This window comes from Copadichromis virginalis, linkage group LG1 (genome assembly GCF_057382275.1).
Source record: "Copadichromis virginalis isolate Kocher_CV1m ecotype Utaka linkage group LG1, C_Virginalis_male_GT1.1, whole genome shotgun sequence".
NCBI lineage: Eukaryota > Metazoa > Chordata > Actinopteri > Cichliformes > Cichlidae > Copadichromis > Copadichromis virginalis.
In genome coordinates this window covers 12,401,147-12,424,203 of record NC_140618.1, presented here as the reverse complement: position 1 = coordinate 12,424,203, position 23,057 = coordinate 12,401,147, and the positions used below count along the sequence as shown (strand labels likewise).

Below are 23,057 nucleotides of genomic sequence, written 5' to 3'. Positions count from 1 at the left end.
CAAAAATTATGTCATTGTCTAAATATTTATGGACCAAACTGCATTGCTCAATTCATGGCCCAATCTTTATGACACTCGTCTTAATTTTTATTTTATTTTATTTTTTTGTTGTTGTCCCGTTTGGATCTTTAGCCATCAGAATTGTTGTCTTAAGGCCAAGAAAGATGGCAAGCGGATTTATTTTACCAAGTGGATCATCATGGCCTTGCCATATTGGTCCATTTGATTGACCTTTATTATAATTATGTATTTATTTTACTTTCGGCATGACACTTGTCTTAAAGACACCTTTCCTTTTATAACAATGTATGACATTATGTATTTCTAAAATACTATAACCTTGCTCTTTCTCACACCTCTGATACATGAAAACAAACCAAAACCAAAAACATCTGAGCATAGATTTAAAAAAGTACTTCTCTCACATAATATTTGCATCTCTCAGCTCTCGTATTTTATAGTGTTTACACCATCACCACCGATTCATCTTTTATGTTTTACTAGTACGTTAAGGTATGGTAAATATGCAAATATACATACATGCGTTGATTGACGGTGACAGATAGGAACTCAATGGGTTTTTCATGTCATTGAGCTGAATCATCTCCCACTTTTTACCCCACCTCCTGCTATAATAAGCTAACTCACATTTTGAGTTGCTCGAATTCTACACGTCAGCTCATTTGTGCCTGTAATTATGGGTTGCAGTAAAATGCACCAGCCATGAATTGTTCTGTAAGAACACAGAAAGTGCCATATTGTCACTGTAAAGTCCGCACGGAGATTAATAACACAAGTACAAACTGTGGAACTCTGTGATAATTGCTCTCAGGGGAAATTCAGCTTCATATTCGTGTGCATGTTTGTGTTTGTGTGTAAGAGATGGGAAAGGAATACAGCGAGGGCAGCTGCAAGTAAATCAAAGCAGAGCCACATTTATCACTGAGGCTGAAACGCAATTAGCCTGCTGTAGCGAGGGCAGGCATATTCTCCAGTGACAGACATATTGTATGCACAGACATTTACAGCTTCATTCTAGTCATGAACCATCCAGGAGGTGTTACAATAAAACAACGTAGACTTCAACTACAGTACACTAGGTGCACTTCCACAGCTTTGGTGTATGAGATATATGTATCAGTGCCTTTTGCCAACCACGGAGCTTTGTACTGAATGAAATTATATCCTTTCTTCAAAGCTTATTTTGGGTGTATTAAGTGCGGAGCACAGGTGTTTAAGCTTGGACTTGGGTGGCAGTGCAGGGGATCTGATAATGACTGAAGCAGCAGCTTTTAATATGTTATCATCACATGTTTTGCCTATGTCATTTCATATGGAGAATATTGTCTTAAACCTTTGATTTTTTATCTTTAAGTCTTTAATCTGTGTGTGTAAATACATTCTAAATAGATGCAACAAAAGGACTAACTCTGAAAATGTGACAAAAGTCTTAATTATAAATAAGCCAGGCCCATGGATGCATTTATGCAACAATAGAGAGTCTTCGCATTGTGGATATCGCATGTTAGACTAGGCTCTCTGCTGCTGCTCTATTTATTGAAATTTGCCTTTGAACTCCTATAGAGGAACTGACAGTGAACTCATTTTTGAAGTACTGATGTAAACCTTTGTGAAATGCACTTCACACACGTACACACACGCACAGTTGTTTGTCGCCAGATGCCACGTTTATTTCTAGTTTTCATTTGTTATGACCGTCCACAGTCTGACAGCTCCGGTCTCAGCTGATTTCCAGCTCTCCCTCCGCTCCTCTCCCGTCTCACTATAAAAGGGGAAGGAAACCATCATCAGTCCAAACGCCATCAGCTGTTCTCACCTGCGTCTCCATCACCGCCCCGTTGAGCTCACTGCACCACTCCTCCCCTGCAGCCGCGCCCGGGACCACACCTCCGCCACAACCTTTAAAAGAGAATAACAATGATAACAATAAGATTTGCTAATAGCATAGCTTTAATAATAACAATAATTAAAACACTCTTTGTATAGCGCATTTCATATGTGCATTGCAACTCAGAGTTAAGATAAGTGATAAGATAAGATAAAACTTTATTAATCCTTCGGGTGGGTTCCTCTGGGAAATTCGGTTTCCAATAGCAAAGCACCGACAGAAGTTACAGAACGTGAGCAGAATATTATATATATACACATATATAAATACAGAGACATATATAAATAAAATATACGAACGGGATAAATAGAATAAATAGGAATAAAAATACAAGGGAATTGCACATTTCAAGTATTGAAGTCTATTGCACCGTTGACTATTAACTATTGCACAAAAAGTATTGTACAGTGAGGTGAAGAGGCACTACAGCTTAGTTGTTCCCCCCTCCTTTGTCCTCCTGTTTCCCCTCCCTCTCCCCTCCAGAGAGGAGTTAAACAGTTTGATGGCGTGTGACAAAGGAGTTTTTAAGTCTGTTGGTTCTTGTCTTTGGGAGAAGCAACCTGTCACTGAACAGACTCCTCTGGTTGTTTATGGCCGTGTGCAGAGGATGCCCAGCATTGTCCATAATGTCCATCAGTTTCTTTAATGTCCTTTTCTCTGCCACTGTCACCAGAGTGTCCAGCTTCATGCCGACCACAGAGCTAGCCTTCCTGATCAGTTTTTCCAGCCTGGATGAGTCCTTCTTTGCTGTGCTGCTCCCCCAGCACACCACAGCATAGAAATGTACTCCAGCAACCACTGACTGGTAAAACATCCTCAGGAGCTTCCTGCAGATGTTAAAAGACCTCAACCTCCTGAGGAAGTACAGTCGGCTTTGGGCTTTTTTATACAGGTGCTCTGTGTTGCATGACCAGTCCAGTTTCTGTCCACCCACAGCCCGAGGTACTTGTACTTGTTGACCACCTCCATCTCCTCCCCCTCTTTCTGAACTGGCAGTGGACCTGCTCTGGACCTCCCGAAGTCCACCACCATTTCCTTGGTCTTTGAGGTGTTGAGTTGCAGGTGGTTTGTGTGACTCCATGTGACGAAGTTCCTCACCAGACTTCTGTATTCCTCTTCCTGATTATCCCAGATACACCCCATGATGGCTGTGTCATCTGCAAACTTCTGAATATGGCATAATTCAGAGTTGTAGCAGAAGTCAGAGGTGTACAGCGTGAAGAGAAGAGGGGACAGCACAGTTCCCTGTGGTGCTCCTGTGCTGCTGACCACAGTGTCAGACATGATGTCCTTCAGCCTGACGTACTGTGGTCTGTCAGTGAGGTAGTCGGAGATCCAAGCGACCAGGCAGGGGTCCACCTCCATCCTGTTCAGTTTTTCCTGGAGCAGGTAGGGCCGGATGGTTTAAAGGCACTGGAAAAGTCATGAAACAGGATCCTTACCATGCCTTTTCCCTTGTCCAGGTGTGAGTGGGTTCTATGTAGGAGGTACAGGATGGCATCCTCCACTCCGACATCTGCCTTGTATGCGAACTGTAGTGGGTCCTGGGCATGTTGTACCTGTGGTCGGAGGAGGTTGAGGAAGAGCCACTCTAGAGTCTTCATAAGATGTGACGTCAGTGCCACCGGTCGGAAGTCATTCAGCTCATTGGGCCAGTTCCTTTTGGGGACCGGGACGATGCAGGATGTCTTCCATAGGGCAGGCACTCTCCCCAGTCGCAGACTGAGATTGAAGACTCGTTGTAGCGGCTCCCCAAGTTCAGCAGCACACGCCTTTAGCATCCTAGGACACACCTTGTCTGGGCCTGCTGCCTTCCTGGGGCAAAGCTTCCTCTGTTGCCTCCTGACCTGATCCACTGTGACACTGGGAGTTGTTTGCATAATAGCATATGCATTACAAATAGAACACATTTGAAATAAATAAAGCAATGTTTAACACATAATTACAATGCAGCAAATGACTTGCATAGGGCAATTATGAGTTAGATGCAAGGAATGAAAATACATTGTAGGAATGAATAAAGAGGGTGATATGACTGCATTAGCACTGCACAGTCTAAGTCCACCCTCATGATGCTTGAAGAACTGTTGTTTGTTGGAACCCTGAAGGAATGGTAACACCCCCCCCCCCCCCCCCCCCCAAGTATAGGACAGTAATGTGCAAAAATAAAACAGAAAGCAGGGATTTTTAACATTTATGTAACATGAGTTAGTTTCAGTTTTTCCTGTAGAAGATGGAAGTTAAGGTAAAGAGCTTAAACAAACAAGCAAAGAAAATGTTGGCTGACAATGTTGGCAATCAAAAGTGGCATCTGGTGCTTTTCTAATGTCAAGGAAACTTAATACTCAAGGACTGAGAGTAGGTGTAGAAGTTCCTCTTTTAGCAGTGCAAAGCCTGGCGATTAAGAGTCAGATGGGGTACAAAGTGTCAAATTAGCCAGAAAACACTATCAAAAACAACATGTTTGCCATTGCAGGTTTTCTGCAGAAAACGCGTGTGTACTTTCTGCATCTTCAAAAAATATTACCCCTTTAGGAGGGATTTTATCTCACCACTACTTAGCTTGGGCAGTGTTTCTCTAATGAAAACAATTCCTTACAGTGTTCTCGTTCTCACTGTAAACGTGGAAAGGCACTTATAGATCTAAAGCAGTCAGTGAATTCAAAAAATTTAAATTATGAAAGTAAAGTTGTGAAGAACATATTTAATCTCAATTTGTCAGCAAGCAATTTAATCCTAAACACGTTTCACTTTGTATCCAGTGTGCAGTAGTGATGTGCGGATCGATCCTGAAATATCGATTCCTCCGATACCAGTCATTTATGTTCTAGAATCGATTCTCACATTAAAATATCGATATTTTAATAATTTTGGGTAAAATTGTAGTTTATCAGTAACAGGAACACAGTGGAAAGAAACTATAACATTCGGATTGTCTACATTGGTAGGAACTACTTCCTCTTCCGCCTTCCATAGTCATGTGCGAAATACAGCTGTATAACTGTGTCGCAGCCCCTTTGCGTGTGCACTCACAACAATAGCTGAGCGTAATTGGAGTCATGTGCTGACGTATTTTGCATCCACAAACAGCCGAGACGTGGTTTGCGATACATGTGGCAAGAAAGTGAGGTGTTGTGGCAACACCACTGACCTTGTCAAACACCTCAGAGTAAATCATATCACAGAATATAACGAGCGTATGTAGAGGCGAACTGAAGAGGAGTAGTGGACAGGGACAGGTGCTGCTAGGGCGAGACAGACGTCTTCCACGGAGTCCTTTAGTGCTGCAGGCAGGCAACATGCTCAAATAGCGCACAACTTCAGTTTTTTTTTATTTCTATATGATGAACTCTGCATTATTAAGTGATAAGAACAAGTAATCTGATGTCCCGTAATCATTATGATGCTATAATTTGAGATTAGGGATGGGTATCGTTTAGGTTTTATCTGATACCGGTGCCAAATCGGTACTTTTGAAACGGTGCCGGTGCTCAAACGGTGCCCAAACCGGTGCTTAAAGAATGGAGAACACAAAATTGGTCCAAAAACCTCTCATATTCAGCTGGTTTTTTGTAAAAAGATAACAATGTTAGCCTTTTCTGCAGCTATGGGGCATATATGGTATCACTCTTGGCTGGAAGCAGTGCTTAAACAATGGAAAAAACACAAACTTTGTCCAAAAACCTCTCATGTTTAGCTGTTTCCCTCTTTTTCTTTGGTCATTTTAGCCTTTTTTGCCAGGGTGAAGGGAGTATCTGCCATCAAACAAGAAGACAGCCGCATGTAGCTATGATGATGTTTGCTAGTTCAACTTACATGCATTAATGTAATAACGTGGTTAGCCTACTCAACGTAAATTACACACGAACAACATTAAGCTACTCACGCAGAGAAGAACGGCTGCTGCTACCATCAAATACGGCGCATTTCTCGGCTTTTAAAAAAAACGCTATGCGTCGCCAGGTGTTTCATCGGATTTGAGGTGTTACCTCCTTTGACAGTATCACAGTATCAGCTTAAAGCACTTGTTGCAGGCTGCTGAGTTTGCATATTTTGCTGTGAAGTACAGCCAGACTTTTGACCGCTTTGCCTTGGGCATTTTTAATCTGTAGCTCTGCATAAAAGAACGTACGTACCTGGCCCCGCCTACTATCCTCGGAAACGTAAAATGATTGGCTAGAAGTGTATCACAGCTCAGGAAAAAAAAGCACCGAAATAAAGCACCGAAATGTGCACTGCTTTTCGGTCTGGGTACTACCGTTTATGTCAGAACCGGTGCCATCATGGCACTGGACACCGGTACCCATCCCTATTTGAGATACAATAAAAGATTAGAGTTTTTGTACAAAGTATCGGTATCGGATCAGTATCGTCGATACCACCCTGAATTTTACTTGGTATTGGATCGGAAAGGAAATCAGTGGTATCGCACATCACTAGTGTGCAGGAGTCTCAAAGACAAAACAATACATAAATGTCTTATTGTCCTAATATGTCTTGGCAGCGATGTTTTAACTTACCCACAATCATAACTCTTTCATTTCTGTCAGCTCATACCCATATCAAGTACATTTTGATGGCACTTATAACTCTGTAACTGGAAATATAAATAGGTGTCTGTTAAGGCTGAAACACTTTGACTGATTTTAAGTGTCAGTTTAAGCATTTGATTATGGAATATTTGCTACTACTTGGGATGCAAATGTACGATGGTTTGCTCTTTTTTGAGTTCGCCTCTCTACCCTTGGACCTTCTGTTAATCTTCACAGCGTTTGGTTTTAGGCAAGATTTCCTTTCTGCCAGCGAGTCAGCCTACACAAAAACTGTAGCCAAATGTCATTAAAGTTGGCAGAGAAGTGGGAAACAGTCAAAGGAAGATGCCATGAACATTTGCTGTGGAATGTGATCACTTTCTTTCAAACTTGTGGATCGGGGACTGGCTTTGCCATGTGATGCAATGTCCATGTGCCATTCTAATCATGGGATTTTACTAACCATAGAGATATCAGGCAGATTATAAATTTGATTATTATTTCCTAAATGGTTTGTGAATGATAGAATCCAAAACTATAGTTTTAGTGTTTTGCAATTTTTAACGTATCACAAATCTAGGTCTATATGTCACATTTTCTGTTATTGCCTCTTTTTCTCATACACTGACCTGTTTGAGGGTGTACCATTCTCTGCAGTAATACTAAGTGATGCCACATCAGGGAACGACAGTCACTACAGGGGGCACAGCACATTTTGTGGTGCTTTTATCTCCAAGCATGCTTTGTGCTGTTATCTGGCGTCTGCAGCCTGCTGTGGGACTAAATGGTAAACAGGAAGTGCTGTGCTGACACAGCCGTGCCGCTAACACTATACTGTAGAGAGTCTTTGTAGTGCTCAGAGCTAATTTTAATGATAATCAGCTATGCACTCTCTTGGTGCTGAAGCATCATGCATCCACACCTGAGCGACACTGTGTGTGCGTATGTGTATGAGTGTGTGTGCGTGAGAGAGAGAGAAGCAAGGAAAAGAAAAGAAGAGAGTGTTATTGCTGTTGTATATATAAGGTTTGATTAAAAAGTCCTAGGAACAAGCCTATGAATATTAAAAGCCATGCCTGATTTAAACTCAGTTGATCTCACGTTCAAGAACACCTTGTCGAATATGTCCAGACAGCTTCAGTCATGCCGTTGCTCCCTGGAAGTCCTGTTCTTACCAGGTGCGTTGTGAAATTTCACCATGGACTTCCAACCTACATTTCCAAGACAAATTTCATGAGGAGGATCATTGCTGGTTATGTCAGCTGGGTCTCTGGCTATGACTGAATGCTTTTCAGCAGTTTTCAGTTGAAAAGTCCACAGTTGAGGAGAGATAATGCTTGGAATTTTTCTCTTCCTTCATCGGGTTGTGCAACATGAATTGCCCCACACAGTGACACTGTCAATGCATTCAGTAAGTTCTGTTGTAACATCCTGAGAGGAAACAATTGGAACAATCTGCGCATGCCAGAGTGCAATCTCATGCCAGCTCAGAGCACATTGAAAACATAGGAGTTTTTTGGCTACACAAGCACAATCGTCGCTCACCACCTGGCCCATTCACCAAATTTGGCTCCCTACAACTTTGTCCACTCCATGAAAATTAAAGTGAAGTTGAAGGATCACACATCATTTTGACACACTGGAGTAGTTCCAGGATCTGTCGCAGAGCAAAAGTGCAAAGGGACCTAATGGGACTTAGAGTTAGCCATCCAAAAAGTATCAGCTTTGCTGAAATGGTCCGAAGGAGCAAAAGTTTGAATCACGTAAGCTTTTTGGTCACATCTTTCACTTTCTATTACCAGTGTTTTATGAAGTGAAATTCAGTCATTGTGAATTAAAATGGATTGATGTTGTTTCCTTGTAACCTTGGGTTATAAGACCACATCTGTTGAGTTTTATTTATGTGATAATTCACTTTTAATGCTTTACCTAAAGGACTTAAATTGTTCTGATTACCGTAGTTTTCGGGTCATAAGCTGCTACTTTTTTCCCACACTGTGAACACTGCGGCTTATACTGACGTGCGGCTAATGCATTTTTTTTCATGCGGCCAACATTTTGCCTGGTAACAGTAGACCAATACAATTGATAAGTAGTATATATACGGTAAATATTTTATCGGTTGTTAAGTGACGTTGTAATGTTGTTTGTGCACTGTTCCGTAAAAAAACCATAAGCAACGTAATTTGTGTGTTACCAATACGTACGTATACTTAACCATCTCAAGGCAGGCGTTGTGGATTTGCAACAGTTAAAAGCTAACAACCTGATTACCCCACATACATATTTTATGAGGTTTTTTTTACTCAGAAGTACCACTGCAGGTATTCTTTTGTGCATTAGCAACAAAAACTTAATTTGAGCCTGAGAGGGTTAAAGGTAGCCGTGTTACAGGCATTGTTCGAGGAAAAAAAGCATTTGCAGTATGTATTTTTGCATGTTACCATAACGTTTATGTTACCTTACGCATTAAATTAAATGTTAAAAATCCTCACGTGTAATATTTCTGTGTAAATATCTCATATTGCAAGTGAAACGCATACGGCTTAAAATCCGGTGCGGCCTGTACAAGTACAACATTGATTCTCTTTCTAAAATTAGAGCATGCGGCTTTTAATCAGGTGCGCTCTGTAGTCCGGGAATTACGGTAAATTATCCGATCTTCAAAATTATTCTTGTTCAAAATGTGATGATATTGCAGTGTTCCTCAAATAATAAGATTGTTTGTACACTCACACTTTCTTATATCAAGTATTAAAAAATGCTATGTATAAGGAATCTCTCTGCAAATATTCCAATTGCCAAACACTTACTGACAAATAAATTACTGAACAGTATCATTAGCTGCCTCTCCAGTGAGTTTCACATCCCTCGGGTGGCCTCCAACTTCACCTTATTATATTTCATATCATTATTTTGCTCTGCACTGGGTAGTGGCACACAACCCCGCTTTCCACCTGCTGCAGGGTCTATTTAGAGTGACCCACAATCTCCAAAGCAGACGGGTGGCTTTTCTGGTATCAGTCATTCTGACATCTGTCAGTATACTTGTGTGCACAACAAGAGACTCAGTGGAAAAGCAGAAAAACTATAATGAGGGTTGGCAAAATGCTGACCTAATCCCCTCTCAGGTAAGGAAACACATTGCAAGAGGGTCAAGGCTTACCTGGTTCACAGTAACTGAACTTCCAAAATAATAAACCTGATGATTGTTTAGTAATCTATTGATTGTATTCATAGTTGGATAAAAAAATAAAATGAATGCTAAACTCAGTTACCAAATAGTGAAGTAAAATATGGGAAACTCTCTATTGTGCGTTTATCTTTAGTGACTCAGCTGCAAGTAAGAAGAGTTGCAGACTAATAGAAATCAACAGGCTGTCACTTCTGGGCTACTTCTATATTTGTGCGTGTGCGTGTGCGTGTGTGTGTGTGTGTGTGTGTGTGTGTGTGTGTGTTGGTGGGGAAGGAAGAGAGAGGGAAAGAGAGATGCAACTCTTATTTCTGACTGGGGCTGAATCATTGAGTAACACTGTGGCAGGGGTGTGGTCTGGCCTGCTGCAGTGGAGGAGTGATGCAGTGAGCTCTCGAGGCAGTGTCGGGGCAGCAGGGGGGACAGGTGTGTGTGCTGTGACTAATGACTCTCTCCATAGTGACAGTGGAGACTGACGAGAGGAGTGTGTGCAGTGGAGGAGTTGCGGAAGGAGCTGACTCCTGACTCAATAGTGCCTTAAACCAAAAGCAAATTGCTAACCCCCTTCTGCTGACTGTGCTCCGGATGGGGGACAGTGATGACCCACAGGTTTTCATAGAGACTTTCCATGCCACGGTGCTGGCGTGTCAGTTGCCGGAGGCGGAGTGGGTGCCGTGGCTGCTGCCGACCCTGTCAACTTTCACAATGTCTGCCACACGGTGCCACCTTTGATGTTTTCGGGCCAGCCAGCTGACTGGAAGGGAGCGGCCGTTCGCCTGGGCACGGAGGCTGCAGGATGCAGCCACGAGATGGCTACAGCTTGGACCCTTGGAGGGGGAGACTTGCATGTTGTCACTCATCGTGTTGGAGCAGTTTGTGAAGGGGCTGTGTTGCCTGGGGACAATGCGCGTGGGTCCGGTGCCACCGGCCGACAAGCCTGGAGGCAGTGGTTACCTTGGCCGAGGATCACATGGCTGCTTGGGCAGAGGAAGCGGAGTGGGGCAGACAGCCTACTTGTCACTGGCCGCCGATCCCGGTGCCTCAGAAGAAGTTCCCTGTCCCAGCTGCGACCAAACAAACTTTAGCATGGAGCCCCACCAACCCATTTGTGGGTCTGTGTCCCTCCCAGATCCCGGAAGCCCCAAGTGCTGCCTCCAAGCCACGGAGAACAGCACAGACGCTGGGGCAGGAGTGTTGGAAGTGCGGATGGCAGGGGCACCTGAGATGGGATTGTCTAGTGATGGAGGTGTAGGCCAGGTGTTTGGGGTCGCTGGGGCTCCTGCACCTTCTCCCAGCCCAGGAGGGACGTACTGCATTCTGGTAAGATGTCAAGGGGCTATTTGCCATGCTTTGGTGGACACGGGCTGCACGCAGAATCTGGTCCACCAACACTTGGTTCACCCCGGAGCGTTATTGGAGGCAGAGTGGGTGAAGGTAAAATGTGTGCATGGGGACATTCACAAGTATCCAATAGTGCAGTTGCTTTTAAAGTTAAAGGCCAAAACACATAAAATAAAGGCTGCAGTTAGCTCGAACATGTCACATCCCCTGATTTTGGGAACAAATTGGCCCGGGTTTCACAAGCTGTTGGGGCAGTATGTGGGGATGCGATCACGACAATTAGACGTGAGTAGTGTTCAGCGGTGACTCGAGGTTTTCTGACACTGATTCTGGGGGGCAGTAGATGGCAGGGCTTTCTACAGAGGCCCTCCTGCTCCAATGATTCGCCCCACGAAAGATTTTCCAAGGGAACAGTCTCGTGATGGCACCCTACGCTCAGACTAGATAGATATTGATGGTTACTTGGTGTGCCCTGAAACTGTGCAGACCTACCCACTCTTCGTATTATGGATCAGAGCAGAGGAAGAACATACCCAATTGTTTGTCCTGCAAAGCCGCCGGGAAATTATTTTCTAGGCGGCTCATTATAACCCTGTGGCATATAACCTGATGGCATTATAACCCCATGACAGGGCGTATGGGGTTAGGAGCTTGAGGAGCTTAAGCTCCTTACAGTCTGGAGAGGATAATGGCCCAATTTTATTGGCCGGGCATCCGAGCAGATGTGCGCCCACGGTACGCATTCAACCGGAGTGTCAGCTGGTTAACCAGCCAGCCATCCCGAAAGGGCCTTTGCGCCCTTTACCATTAATGGAGGTCCTGTTTGAGCGCATTAGTATGGACCTCATCAGTCCATTTCACCGAGGTGCACATGGTTATCACTTTGTATTAGTTCTGGTGGATTACGCAACGCAATACCTGGAAGCAGTGCCGCTGCACACCATTTCTGTGAAGAGTGCAGCGCAGGCGCTGTTTCAGTTCGTCTCCCAAGTTGGTATTCCGAAAGAAATATTTAATGACCAGGGCACGTCTTTCATGTCTTGTCACTTGTCTTGCACACTTATTGGCCATTAAATCTATTCAGACCAGCGTCTACCACCCTCAGAGTGACAGGCTTGTGGAGTGGCTGAATGAGACTTTAAAGTCCATGATTCGTAAGTTCATTCATGAGGATGAACGCAATTGGGATCGTTGGTTAGACCTTCTGTTGTTTGCAGTGCGAGAGGTGCCGGATTTGGACTCGGCCTCAGTCCGGCGGTGGGGGGTGTGTGGCAGGGGTGTGGTCTCTGGCCTGCTGCAGTGGAGGGGTGGTGGAGTGAGCTCTCGAGGAAGGTGTGTGTGCTGAGACTAATGACTCTCTTCATATATATAGTGACGGCGGAGACTGGCAAGAGGAGTGTGTGCAGTGGAGGAGCTGCAGAAGGAGCTGACTCCTGGCTCAAGAGTGCCTGAAGCCAAAAGTGAACTGCTAAACCAAGCAAAACAAAAGAAAACAAAACACGTCAAACACTGTGTGTGTCAGGTCCTTGTTGCAAACACCAGTACCCAGAGGTGAGTCATGGCCTTGCTGGCCACAAGTTCTGAAATTATAAGTTCTTCTCCTGAGCCAAAGGGCCAGTTCACAGATCGTTATTTATTAGAGCACATCAAGCCAAATCAAGTCACACATCGAGCTGTGCCACCAAATTCAGTTTAAAGGCAGAGTAAGCTATTCTAATCCAATACACTCTTTCTCAGATTCAGCAAATATCTGCTCACACTTGCTTGCTGTCTGCTCTGTATTTGCTCTGAACAAAGACTTAGGTATACAGCTCAGGCTCTGTAAATAGGAGAAAAACGAAAGTTTCCTGTACTAATTACCACAAAAGTGTGTCAGCCACAGAAGCTATTTGCACTTATGTGGGGCAGGAGAGCAGTAAGCACAAAAGGGACAATAAATCTGGGAGATAATGTCTTCACAACACTGTCACATTTTCAAAACAGAGAGAATATAAGGAAAAGGCAGAAGATTTGAAGGTCAGAAGAATATAAAGTTTTTGTTAAAGTAAAATGAGTTGACTAAGGATACGTCTGTCCATTTAGTAGTAAGCTCAAGTCAACACTTTAATATTATTCTACTACTGATTCTGTTTATGTAGTTCGAGACATTCTGATCGGACTCCCTTTGGCCCAGAAAATATCCTTCTAACCGTTATCTAGTGTGATGTGTAAGTTGGAGTTAAAAGCCCCTTTTCAATTAGTACCCATGCGGCAAGACTTACCATGGTTTTTAGGGTTTTCCATTAGGTGATAGTACCTGATACCAGGTACTTTTTCAGGAACTTACTCTGCCAGGGGTCCAAGTGGTCCGAGGATCCGAAAATGTGACATCAACAGACTGTATGCCACTGATTGGTCAGTCAATGGCACCATGCGATGAGTAATCAGAGCGACTCCTACACAAAAATCAAAACCAACATATTTGAAACGCAGCAATGAGAGAAATGGCTACAAAAAAGGAATGCAGTAGGCCCCAATGATGATGAAAAGCCACAGTGGCAGTAGTAATTTTCACATGAAGATGAGGTTTGAGTAGCAAAAGCAATTATTGCAATTTTGGTAGTGAAATTTCCCAATGTGCCAAGTTCCCATGTTCCCAAGTAGCACATTTATTATCTAGATTTCAACACCTGTTTTTTAAAAGCTCATTCTCTGTAAATATTCTGGTTTACCATAAAAATAAATTAACTGATGAACTGAAACAAATCAGTTTAACGGCTTAAATTTCATTGAAATTTATGGTATTATAATATTAGGTCTTCTGTTAGCATAATCTAGAGTGTAAGTGCACCAAGCTCTCATTTGGACCAGCTTAAGCTTCCTCAAACATTTATTTTTCATAAATTTAAGAATGACCAACTCTTCAAGGTAATCGTATTTTTTATAGAGAAAGTATTATGTGAACTTCAACTTTACATTTTTTACTGATTTTACTGATCTTGAAAAGCAGTTAAGCAGTGTTATTATATCATCATATCGCTAAATGGTGGATATTAAACCATAATAACATAATAATATAGAAAACTTTTTTTTTTAAATTTAACTAGCTGTGGCTAAACATTTAGAAATGCAGACTTTTTAGGATGTAAGGATTTTGTAGCCTACAGCACACAAAGAACAATTTCAAATGTCTTGGTGTATGACCTGGATGTAACAACAAAATTAAATAGCAACCTGTATGGTTGAATTGATAATGTCCTTTTTGATTTGAGGCATCCTTTATACAAAGGTTATTTTACATATATGGGTCAGTACTAAGAAGATCTATATGAACCACTTCTGGGTTTTTTTGGGTTTTTTTTCTGAAATCTAAATTGCAGTTTCAAGGACTACCATGTTTTCTAAACGTTATACTAAGTGCTAAGTTGCCTTGTTGTGTTTTACAATTTGAAAAAGACTGACTTCTGGAAAATAAAACTTCTACCAAATAGTGTGTACTCAGTGTTGGGGAGTAACGGAATACATGTACTGGCATTACGTATTTGAAATACAAAATATGAGTAACTGTATTCCGTTATAGTTACCATTTAAAAAGGTGGTATTCAGAATACAGTTACTTTGTTGAAATAAATAGATTACAAGACGGTCTTTTCCTGTTTCATATGTTAGGCTATGCCCTCTCTATTTTTGGTAATTCCACGCCGATGCAAATCCAAACAAAACACGCATTAAGAGGCTCTAATGCCCGTGTTTCAATCTCGCGGCCCATGTCAGCTCTTTTTTTTTTTTTTTTTTTTTTTTTTTTTAAATGACATCAGAAACAGCAGTATGCGACATTATGTGATGGCAGAGCTTCAGTTCATCCTTTGTCTTTTTTTTTTTTTTTTTTAATAAATAGGACAGGGGGAATGAATGAGAGAAAGAGGGGGAGAGAAAGAAAGAAAACCAAAGGGGAGAAGAGACGGTGAGAAGGGGGGGGAAGAGAGAGAGAAAAAAAAAAAAAAGAACTCCTGGGTCACCTGTATGGAGAAAAAAAAAAACAAACAAAAAAAACAAACAGAGGAGACAGCAAACAACAAAGAGCAACATAATAATAGAGAAAACAAAGCACCATCACAATAAACTAGCTAGTCATAGATATCAATATTTACTAAATAATAAACGATATTGTGCAGCACGCAAGATAGACAGCGCACAGTGTGCTTTGAGCGCATGCATGTCTTAAAGCCAAGAAAGCTTTAGTCCGCGTCTGTGAATACCCATGTGTGCATACCTGTGTGGATCAGCATGCTTGCATTCCAAAGGTTTCTCCATGTAATGATCTGCTAGGGAGTGTGGGGGGGCCACAGCCCCGTCCTCCAGGGTGTGAAGCGGGTATGGAGGAGATCAAAACTCCAGACATCCAGAGGCCCCCAGAACACAAGAGACCATGGAAGACCAACAGAGGGGCAGCCGCGCCACTGTCCCAGTAAGAGCTGAGGAGAGTCCCAGATGAGGGCTCGCCCAGCAGCCGCGGAGCAGAAGTCAGGGGGAGTTGCAGTGACGCGCCCGTGAGCTCCGCCGGCCCCCAGCTGTGCCTGAGTGACCGAGCCCCAGGCCGAGAGGCCGGGGGCACCCCACCTCCAAAGGGGCCCGAGCGAGCCCCAGGCCCCGACAAGCGGCCGCCAAGGAGTGAGCCGGTGTGTACCCGGACGCCCACCCCCAGACACAAAGAACCACCAACACACCGACACCTGAGGGAGTCCGCCACCGGCAGGGGAAGTGGTGGTGGGTGGAGATAGGCCTCCAAACCTTGGAGGGCCTGAGGTGTCCCCAGAGAGGTGGCGTCTGATACCCAACCTGACATATAGACACAGACATACAGGCACACACAGACACAAACATCCATTCCCACCCTCATGCTCTCATATGCACTTACTCCACACTCAACCAACGTGGAGACAGACATAAAGAGACGCTGTACACACAATCACACTCCCCAAGCGTACTCTACAAACCGGGTCTAGGTACCCTTGCCCCTGGAGGGGGGAATTGCACCCAGACCCAGGTGGTGTTACCCTTTTCCCTGCGGTGGGGAGAGGCAGACCACCCCGACTCCGCAGCAGCAGGGAGGCCCCACACCCCAGACCGCAGTTGGACGGCCAACTCCTCCTACTAGCCCTCCCGCTCCAGCAGGCCGCAGAGAATGGGGGTGGGAGAAGACTCCAAACCTCCCTCCACCCGCTCATTGTAGTGTTGATGCATATGTGTTCTAAGGTGCAATTAAAACCCAGGAGGGCATGGAGCTACCTGCCAAGGAGCAGCAGGTAAGCGCATAGTCCCTCCTGCTAGCCCTCAATGACTAAGTGTATTTAAAATTGAGAGGTGGGCAACGACGTCAGGGGTGAGGTATACACCCTGATGGTAATTTGGACTCCGTGATTGTGCCCACCCCCAAGATCCTATATGTATGTGTAATGAGAGTGTGAATAATGTGAATGTCTAAGTTGTGGGATAAAATTGAGGCAGAGGCAGCCAGAAGGGGACGGGGGGGGGTAGCCTCCTCTGCACCCTGGTGACATACCCCCACTCCAAGGCCCTGCATGTGTGGGTGGTTGTGGAGGAGCGGGAAGAGGGAGGCAGCTGGAGATGGGGAGGGAAGGAAGGGAGGGGCAGGTAACCCCTCCCTGGGGCCAGCTCCCCCACTGACCCCAGTAGGCACTCCCACCCTTCGCGACCCGCCAGGGAAGGGGGGCCCAGGCCCATCAGACCAGGGCCCAGTGCAGTAGCGCCCTCCGGCTCCACAGAGCCCTGGACAGTCCACCCAACCCCACCACAGAGAAAACTGCACCCACCCCACCATCCACACATCTTCCAGACTACATAAGACGGTAAACGCCCAGGCTGAGATCTTCCTCCACCTCTCCTGTATCTCCCCCTCCTGCAGAGAGTTCCTGAAGAGAAGAAAGCTCCTGCAAGATGTGACCATCCCCCCCACCAGTTGAAGAGCCCCCCAGGCGGCTCGACGCACCGGCGGCACCCTGCTCCAGGGCCGGGCCCCCATGCACCCACCCGCCCACAACCCCGGCAACACACCAACCAGGACCCAAGCCCCCGAGGCCCGGCCCGGGCCCCAGCCCAGAGACGGAGCGCCCCCAGAACCTCACGCCCATCCCGGACCCACCCAGGGGCAGCCAGGTTGCCAGGTCAGTAACCCACGTCCGTCAGCACAGACCCTCCCCTAGCCCCGCTGCACGCAGCCGCGAGGAAACAGTCACCTGAGAGCCAACAGAGCCCCCAACCGGACGTGACCGCTACCCCGGGTTGAGCCCCCCAAGGAAGATGCCTCCGGGGAACCCCCCGACGCCCTAAGCCTGTCCCTACCCCCTCACCAATCACAACAGTGAAGGCGGGACCAAACTATGACCCCCCACCCCCACTAGGTGATGGAGCTGATAAAAGGGGCCCAGAGCAATTGATCTAATGTGGTGGCAGAGGCTGTGTCAAGACTAATGTAATCTAATAGATAATTTCTATATTGGTTAGAATTAAGATTATTTTTATTTTTCCAGTTCATGAGGACTGTTTTCTTGGCTATGCATAGGGCAGTGAAGATCATATGGGCTATATTCTTTTCTGAAGTGACATTATCTAAGCTGCCCAGTAGACACACTAAGGGGGAAGTTGGAATGTTACATTTCAGACACTTTGATAAGTCTTCACATATCTATACTAAGATTTAAAAATCAAGTTGGTATTGGTATAGCGAGTATCTTTCAGTAATATTAATAAATCACACAGCAATAGTATATTCATGTAGTTTTAAAAAGCTTGATAATATATTAAGTAATCCAAAGTATTTAGAATACGTTACTCTCATTGAGTAATGTAACAGAGTACGTTACAAAATACATTTTGGGGCATGTATTCTGTAATCTGTAGTGGAATACATTTTAAAAGTAACCGTCCCAACACTGTGTGTACTTAAGGGCTTTTAGGAGGTTAGCTGGTCCTGGTTGTGTGTAAAAGATGTCTGGCAGAAGATGGATTTGTATCTGCAATGCAGCATTTGGTTGAATTGAATTCAGGATTTCCAGGGTCTCAAGCACCCACTGATCTATGTCATATCTCTCAACATTGTATGACTCTTAAAACCATTCTGTATTTGTGTTGTATTTTTTAAATAAAAAACATAACATTAGACTGCAAGAAATAAATGTTTGTTTTATAAACTAAACCAAAATACCCATTTTGCATCCTGCCATGAACATATTTCTATAACTTGCCTCACAATGTCAATACAAAAAGGTCTGGTTGGGAAACTCTACAAATATCAAATATTAATAAAAAAAAAATAAAAATGTAAAATGTAAAAAAGCCTCAAATCAAAATGTCAGTTTGCCAGTACTACTTCATCACATCAACATCAAGTGTAGTGTCAGTGATTTAGTGTTAATGTTATACTATGCTAATCTAAGATGATAAACCAAGCTAAATACCTATTAAAATCTGACTAACATGTTAGCATGTTAACTAAGATAGGGATTTATCTCAGTGTGACACTGTATTAAAGCAAAGACTCACTAAGCTGCTTCTGAATCTTGGTCTAGTTTCCTTGTTCCTAAACAAGCTGGGAAACATTGATCGTCAATATCAACAAAACTGACATTTTCCTTGGGTTACATCAGTTGTGGGTTTACACTCAGACTTTTAACATCACTAGAATTGTTAAATGAATAGGTCAGTTTCTGTATTGAATTCTTTATTTTTCTGTAGTATACATTGTTCCACCTAATCTTGTTCACCAGGTGCAAATGTAATGAAAATGTTAAACCTTTTCTACAATGCTGAAGGCAGCATGAATTGATGCCAGCTGTGTGTCGGCAGCTGTGTTATCCAAATACTCTCCTTTATTGTGCTCCATTTTCTGAACATAAATGAAAAGATATTTTCTTTCAGGCTGATGGTCATGTGGCAGATTTAATACTACATCAGTCCACAGCTATCTCTTTATGCTTCAATAGGAAGATTTCTACCACCAAAGGGCTATATAAAGGCCATCTGCCTGTCTCATTAGTGCCAGCTTTCCTGTGTTTCTGACTCCAGATGATAAAGGTCTGCCATAGGAGGTAGTGGTATGATATTTTTTTATTCTCCTGGGTTAAGACAAAACCTTTAACTTCTATGCTATAATTTTTTATCAAGTATATAAATTGTCTCATTGATGGTACGCATTGTACCCCTTAGCATCTGTACTGCAAATGATAAAAGTAAAGCAAAAGGTGCAAGAAATGCACACACTGGACGGGGCATGTCTGAGGTATAGTTATTTGTTCTGTGTTTAAAAGTTTGCAAACTAGATATGACTATATAAACTTTGATCAATGCCCAAGTTGGCGAGCAGTAAAAGAAAACCTTTAAGCCTTGACCTTTACAACAGCAAGTAGGTTTTGTTCGGAACCCACTGTCCTCCCAATCTGGCATTAGGAATTGTTCTGTTTTTAATTTCATTTATTAGTTATTAGATATTTTAGTGGTAAGAGGCTTAAAGACATAGATACAGTGGCTTGCAAAAGTATTCGGCCCCATTACAGCCACACAGTGTTGGGAAGGTTACTTTTAAAATGTATTCCATTACAGAATACATGCCCTAAAATGTATTCTGTAACGTATTCCATTACGTTACTCAATGAGAGTAACGTATTCTGAATACTTTGGATTACTTAACATATTGTGGCGAGCTCAGACAAGGAGGAGACAGAATTCCGTTTGGTCTTGCTCCCCCGCCCTCTTAGCCCGGGAGCACAGCCATTTATTTACATCTGCCGGAAGAACACTGCCGCTAGCTCACTGCTCAGCGCGGCAACAGCACAGCAACAACAATCCGGTTGTTCAGTGATGACGCGACGAATCCTACTTCCGGGTCTAAAGTAGTCTGCGTTTAATATGGCTTTTGTGTTGTTAACATGTTTAATGTTATGTATTTTCTTCTATTTGATCTCAAAAAGCTCCTAAAACAGTCAGTGATCCCTGTTGACCTCCCTCGGCTTTTATTACCACTAATCATTTATTTAAGCTCAGTTTTTAAAACCTTAGGATGTAACTACAGCCCAGCCCATGCAGCAGTATATGAATGACTAACCTCGTATTGTGGATGGATTATCTCAGTTGTTCTCCTGGCTGAAGTTTGGTCCTTTTACAGCATCCTGCCATGCGATTACATTTGTTCCTGACCACCGAGAACACTCATGTTAACTTTTATTGAGTGGAAAAAAAGTTAGCTTGTTTATATTATGCTAACATAGCTGTGTCACTAGCGGTCATGTAGCACATCATTATATACCAGCTAGCCCAACTTCAGTAACCCTACAAACGTCACTGCTGTTTAGTTTTCTGTCTTCATTTATGCTGGAAGTGATAACAGAGCTGTACGTTTGAATTTGTTTCCAAAACCCTGCAGTCAGGACATGCTATATTGTATTTAGATAGAAGCTAGCGAGCTAACTCCCTGCTAACTTCTAACTCCGTTGGGTGGATGACTGGATATGTAAAGCGCTTTGGGGTCCTTAGGGACTAGTAAAGCGCTATATAAATACAGGCCATTTTTATTTACCATTTAAATGTCATAAATTCCGTTTTCATGGATGCCTGGATGTTAAACTCAATTGTTACACCTGGTAGAACAGAACCCTGATCATTTTATTAAAGATGAAAGACTTTAGACAGTTTTTCAACTCTCAGTAATGCCATAGTGATGTTTGACCTGCAGCGGTCAGGGCGCCCTCTGACCCCGGAAGGACACACTGTCGCAGCCAGAGGGCATCACCCATCACTATGGTAACATAAACAAAACATAACTGTACAAACAGAACCCCGAACAGCCCTGACCCGCAACAATATTATCATGCTTTTTACAACTACATGAATGTGATTTATTACTATTACTGAAGGTCCGCGGCTCCGAACCGTAGTAAAGGGACCTCTGACTAATACCGTTCTGTGTCGGGCTCATAGCCGAAAAATAGCTTTACTCTTCTTGCCAGAGACAGAGAGAGGTGTTGAAAGGTTGCTCCAACGGAACTTATTGTTTCGGAGGAAAACACGAACAAAGCGTACAGTCGAGTTTTAATAGCTTACTTACAACTGGGCTCGTCAGGCACTCTTCTTGGCTGCAGTGGTTATTATTATATTTACATGCTTCCAGCTCCCGTTTTTGCTTGATGACAACTCATACTTTTCGACTCTCCTTTTTCTCCCACCTCGCGCTCACAGACAAATAACGGGTATGGCAGTCCATTCTCCCTGCAGCACGGACTACACCGCCCATGAGGCTACATTCTTTAGAGCTATACCTGTAGCATTCTGCCTTAGAACAACAACAACAACAACAACAAACACGCAGAGCGAGAGCGTCACCCTGTAACCATGGCAACCGCAACGCTGCCGCCTGGAACTACAGAACGTAGCTGTCAAATAAAACCCAAACAGTCCTGACCCGCCACAACATGAAACAGGAAAGTACAGCCGTGTAATCCATTTATTCCAACAAAGTAACTGTATTCTAAATACCACCTTTTTAAACGGTACCTGTAACGGAATACAGTTACTCATATTTTGTAACGGCGGTACATGAATTCCGTTACTCCCCAACACTGCAGCCACAAACATGAATCAATTTTATTGTAATTCCACGTGAAAGACCAATACAAAGTGGTGTACACGTGAGAAGTGGAACGAAAATCATACATGATTACAAACATTTTTCACAAATAAATAACTGAAAAGTGGGGTGTGCGTAATTATTCAGCCCCCTGTGTCAATACTTTGTAGAACCACCTTTTGCTGCAATTACAGCTGCCAGTCTTTTAGGGTATGTCTCTACCAGCTTTGCACATCTAGAGACTGAAATTCTTGCCCAGTCTTGTTTGCAAAACATCTCCAGCTCAGTCAGATTAGATGGACAGCGTTTGTAAACAGCAGTTTTCAGATCTTGCCACAGATTCTCGATTGGATTTAGATCTGGACTTTGACTGGGCCATTCTAACACATGGATATGTTTTGTTTTAAACCATTCCATTGTTGCCCTGGCTTTATGTTTAGGGTCATTGTCCTGCTGGAAGGTGAACCTCCGCCCCAGTCTCAAATCTTTTGCAGACTCCAAGAGGTTTTCTTCCAAGATTGCCCTGTATTTGGCTCCATCCATCTTCCCCTCAACTCTGACCAGCTTCCCTGTCCCTGCTGAAGAGAAGCACCCCCAGAGCATGATGCTGCCACCACCATATTTGACAGTGGGGATGGTGTGTTCAGAGTGATGTGCAGTGTTAGTTTTCCGCCACACATAGTGTTTTGCATTTTGGCCAAAAAGTTCCATTTTGGTCTCATCTGACCAGAGCACCTTCTTCCACATGTTTGCTGTGTCCCCCACATGGCTTGTGGCAAACTGCAAACGGGACTTCTTATGGTTTTCTGTTATCAATGGCTTTCTTCTTGCCACTCTTCCATAAAGGCCAACTTTGTGCAGTGCACGACTAATAGTTGTCCTATGGACAGATTCCCCCACCTGAGCTGTAGATCTCTGCAGCCTGTCCAGAGTCACCATGGGCCTCTTGGCTGCATTTCTGATCAGCGCTCTCCTTGTTCAGCCTGTGAGTTTAGGTGGACGGCTTTGTCTTGGGAGGTTTACAGTTGTGCCATACTCCTTCCATTTCTGAATGATCGCTTGAACAGTGCTCCTCGGGATGTTCAGGGCTTGGGAAATCTTTTTGTAGCCTAAGTCTGCTTTAAATTTCTCAATAACTTTATCCCTGACCTGTCTGGTGTGTTCTTTGGACTTCATGGTGTTGTTGCTCCCAATATTCTGTTAGACAACCTCTGAGGCCATCATAGAGCAGCTGTATTTGTACTGACATTAGATTACACACAGGTGCACTATATTTAGTCATTAGCACTCATCAGGCAATGTCTATGGGCAACTGACTGCACTCAGACCAAAGGGGGCTGAATAATTACGCACACCCCACTTTGCAGTTATTTATTTGTAAAAAATGTTTGTAATCATGTATGATCGTTCCACTTCTCACGTGTACACCACTTTGTATCGGTCTTTCACGTGGAATTCCAATAA

General features: G+C 43.7%; 1 long non-coding RNA gene across 1 annotated transcript; it reads right to left on the bottom strand.

Annotated features, from left to right (window-relative positions):
- Positions 1–1,679: 1,679 nt before the first annotated feature.
- LOC146718382 (uncharacterized) lies at positions 1,680–21,269 on the bottom strand. The gene is made up of 3 exons (XR_014923515.1): positions 21,128–21,269; positions 13,237–13,410; positions 1,680–1,920 (listed from the first exon to the last, which is right to left on the bottom strand). It is a non-coding gene; the product is annotated as an uncharacterized LOC146718382 (long non-coding RNA).
- Between the last annotated feature and the right edge of the window lie 1,788 nt (positions 21,270–23,057).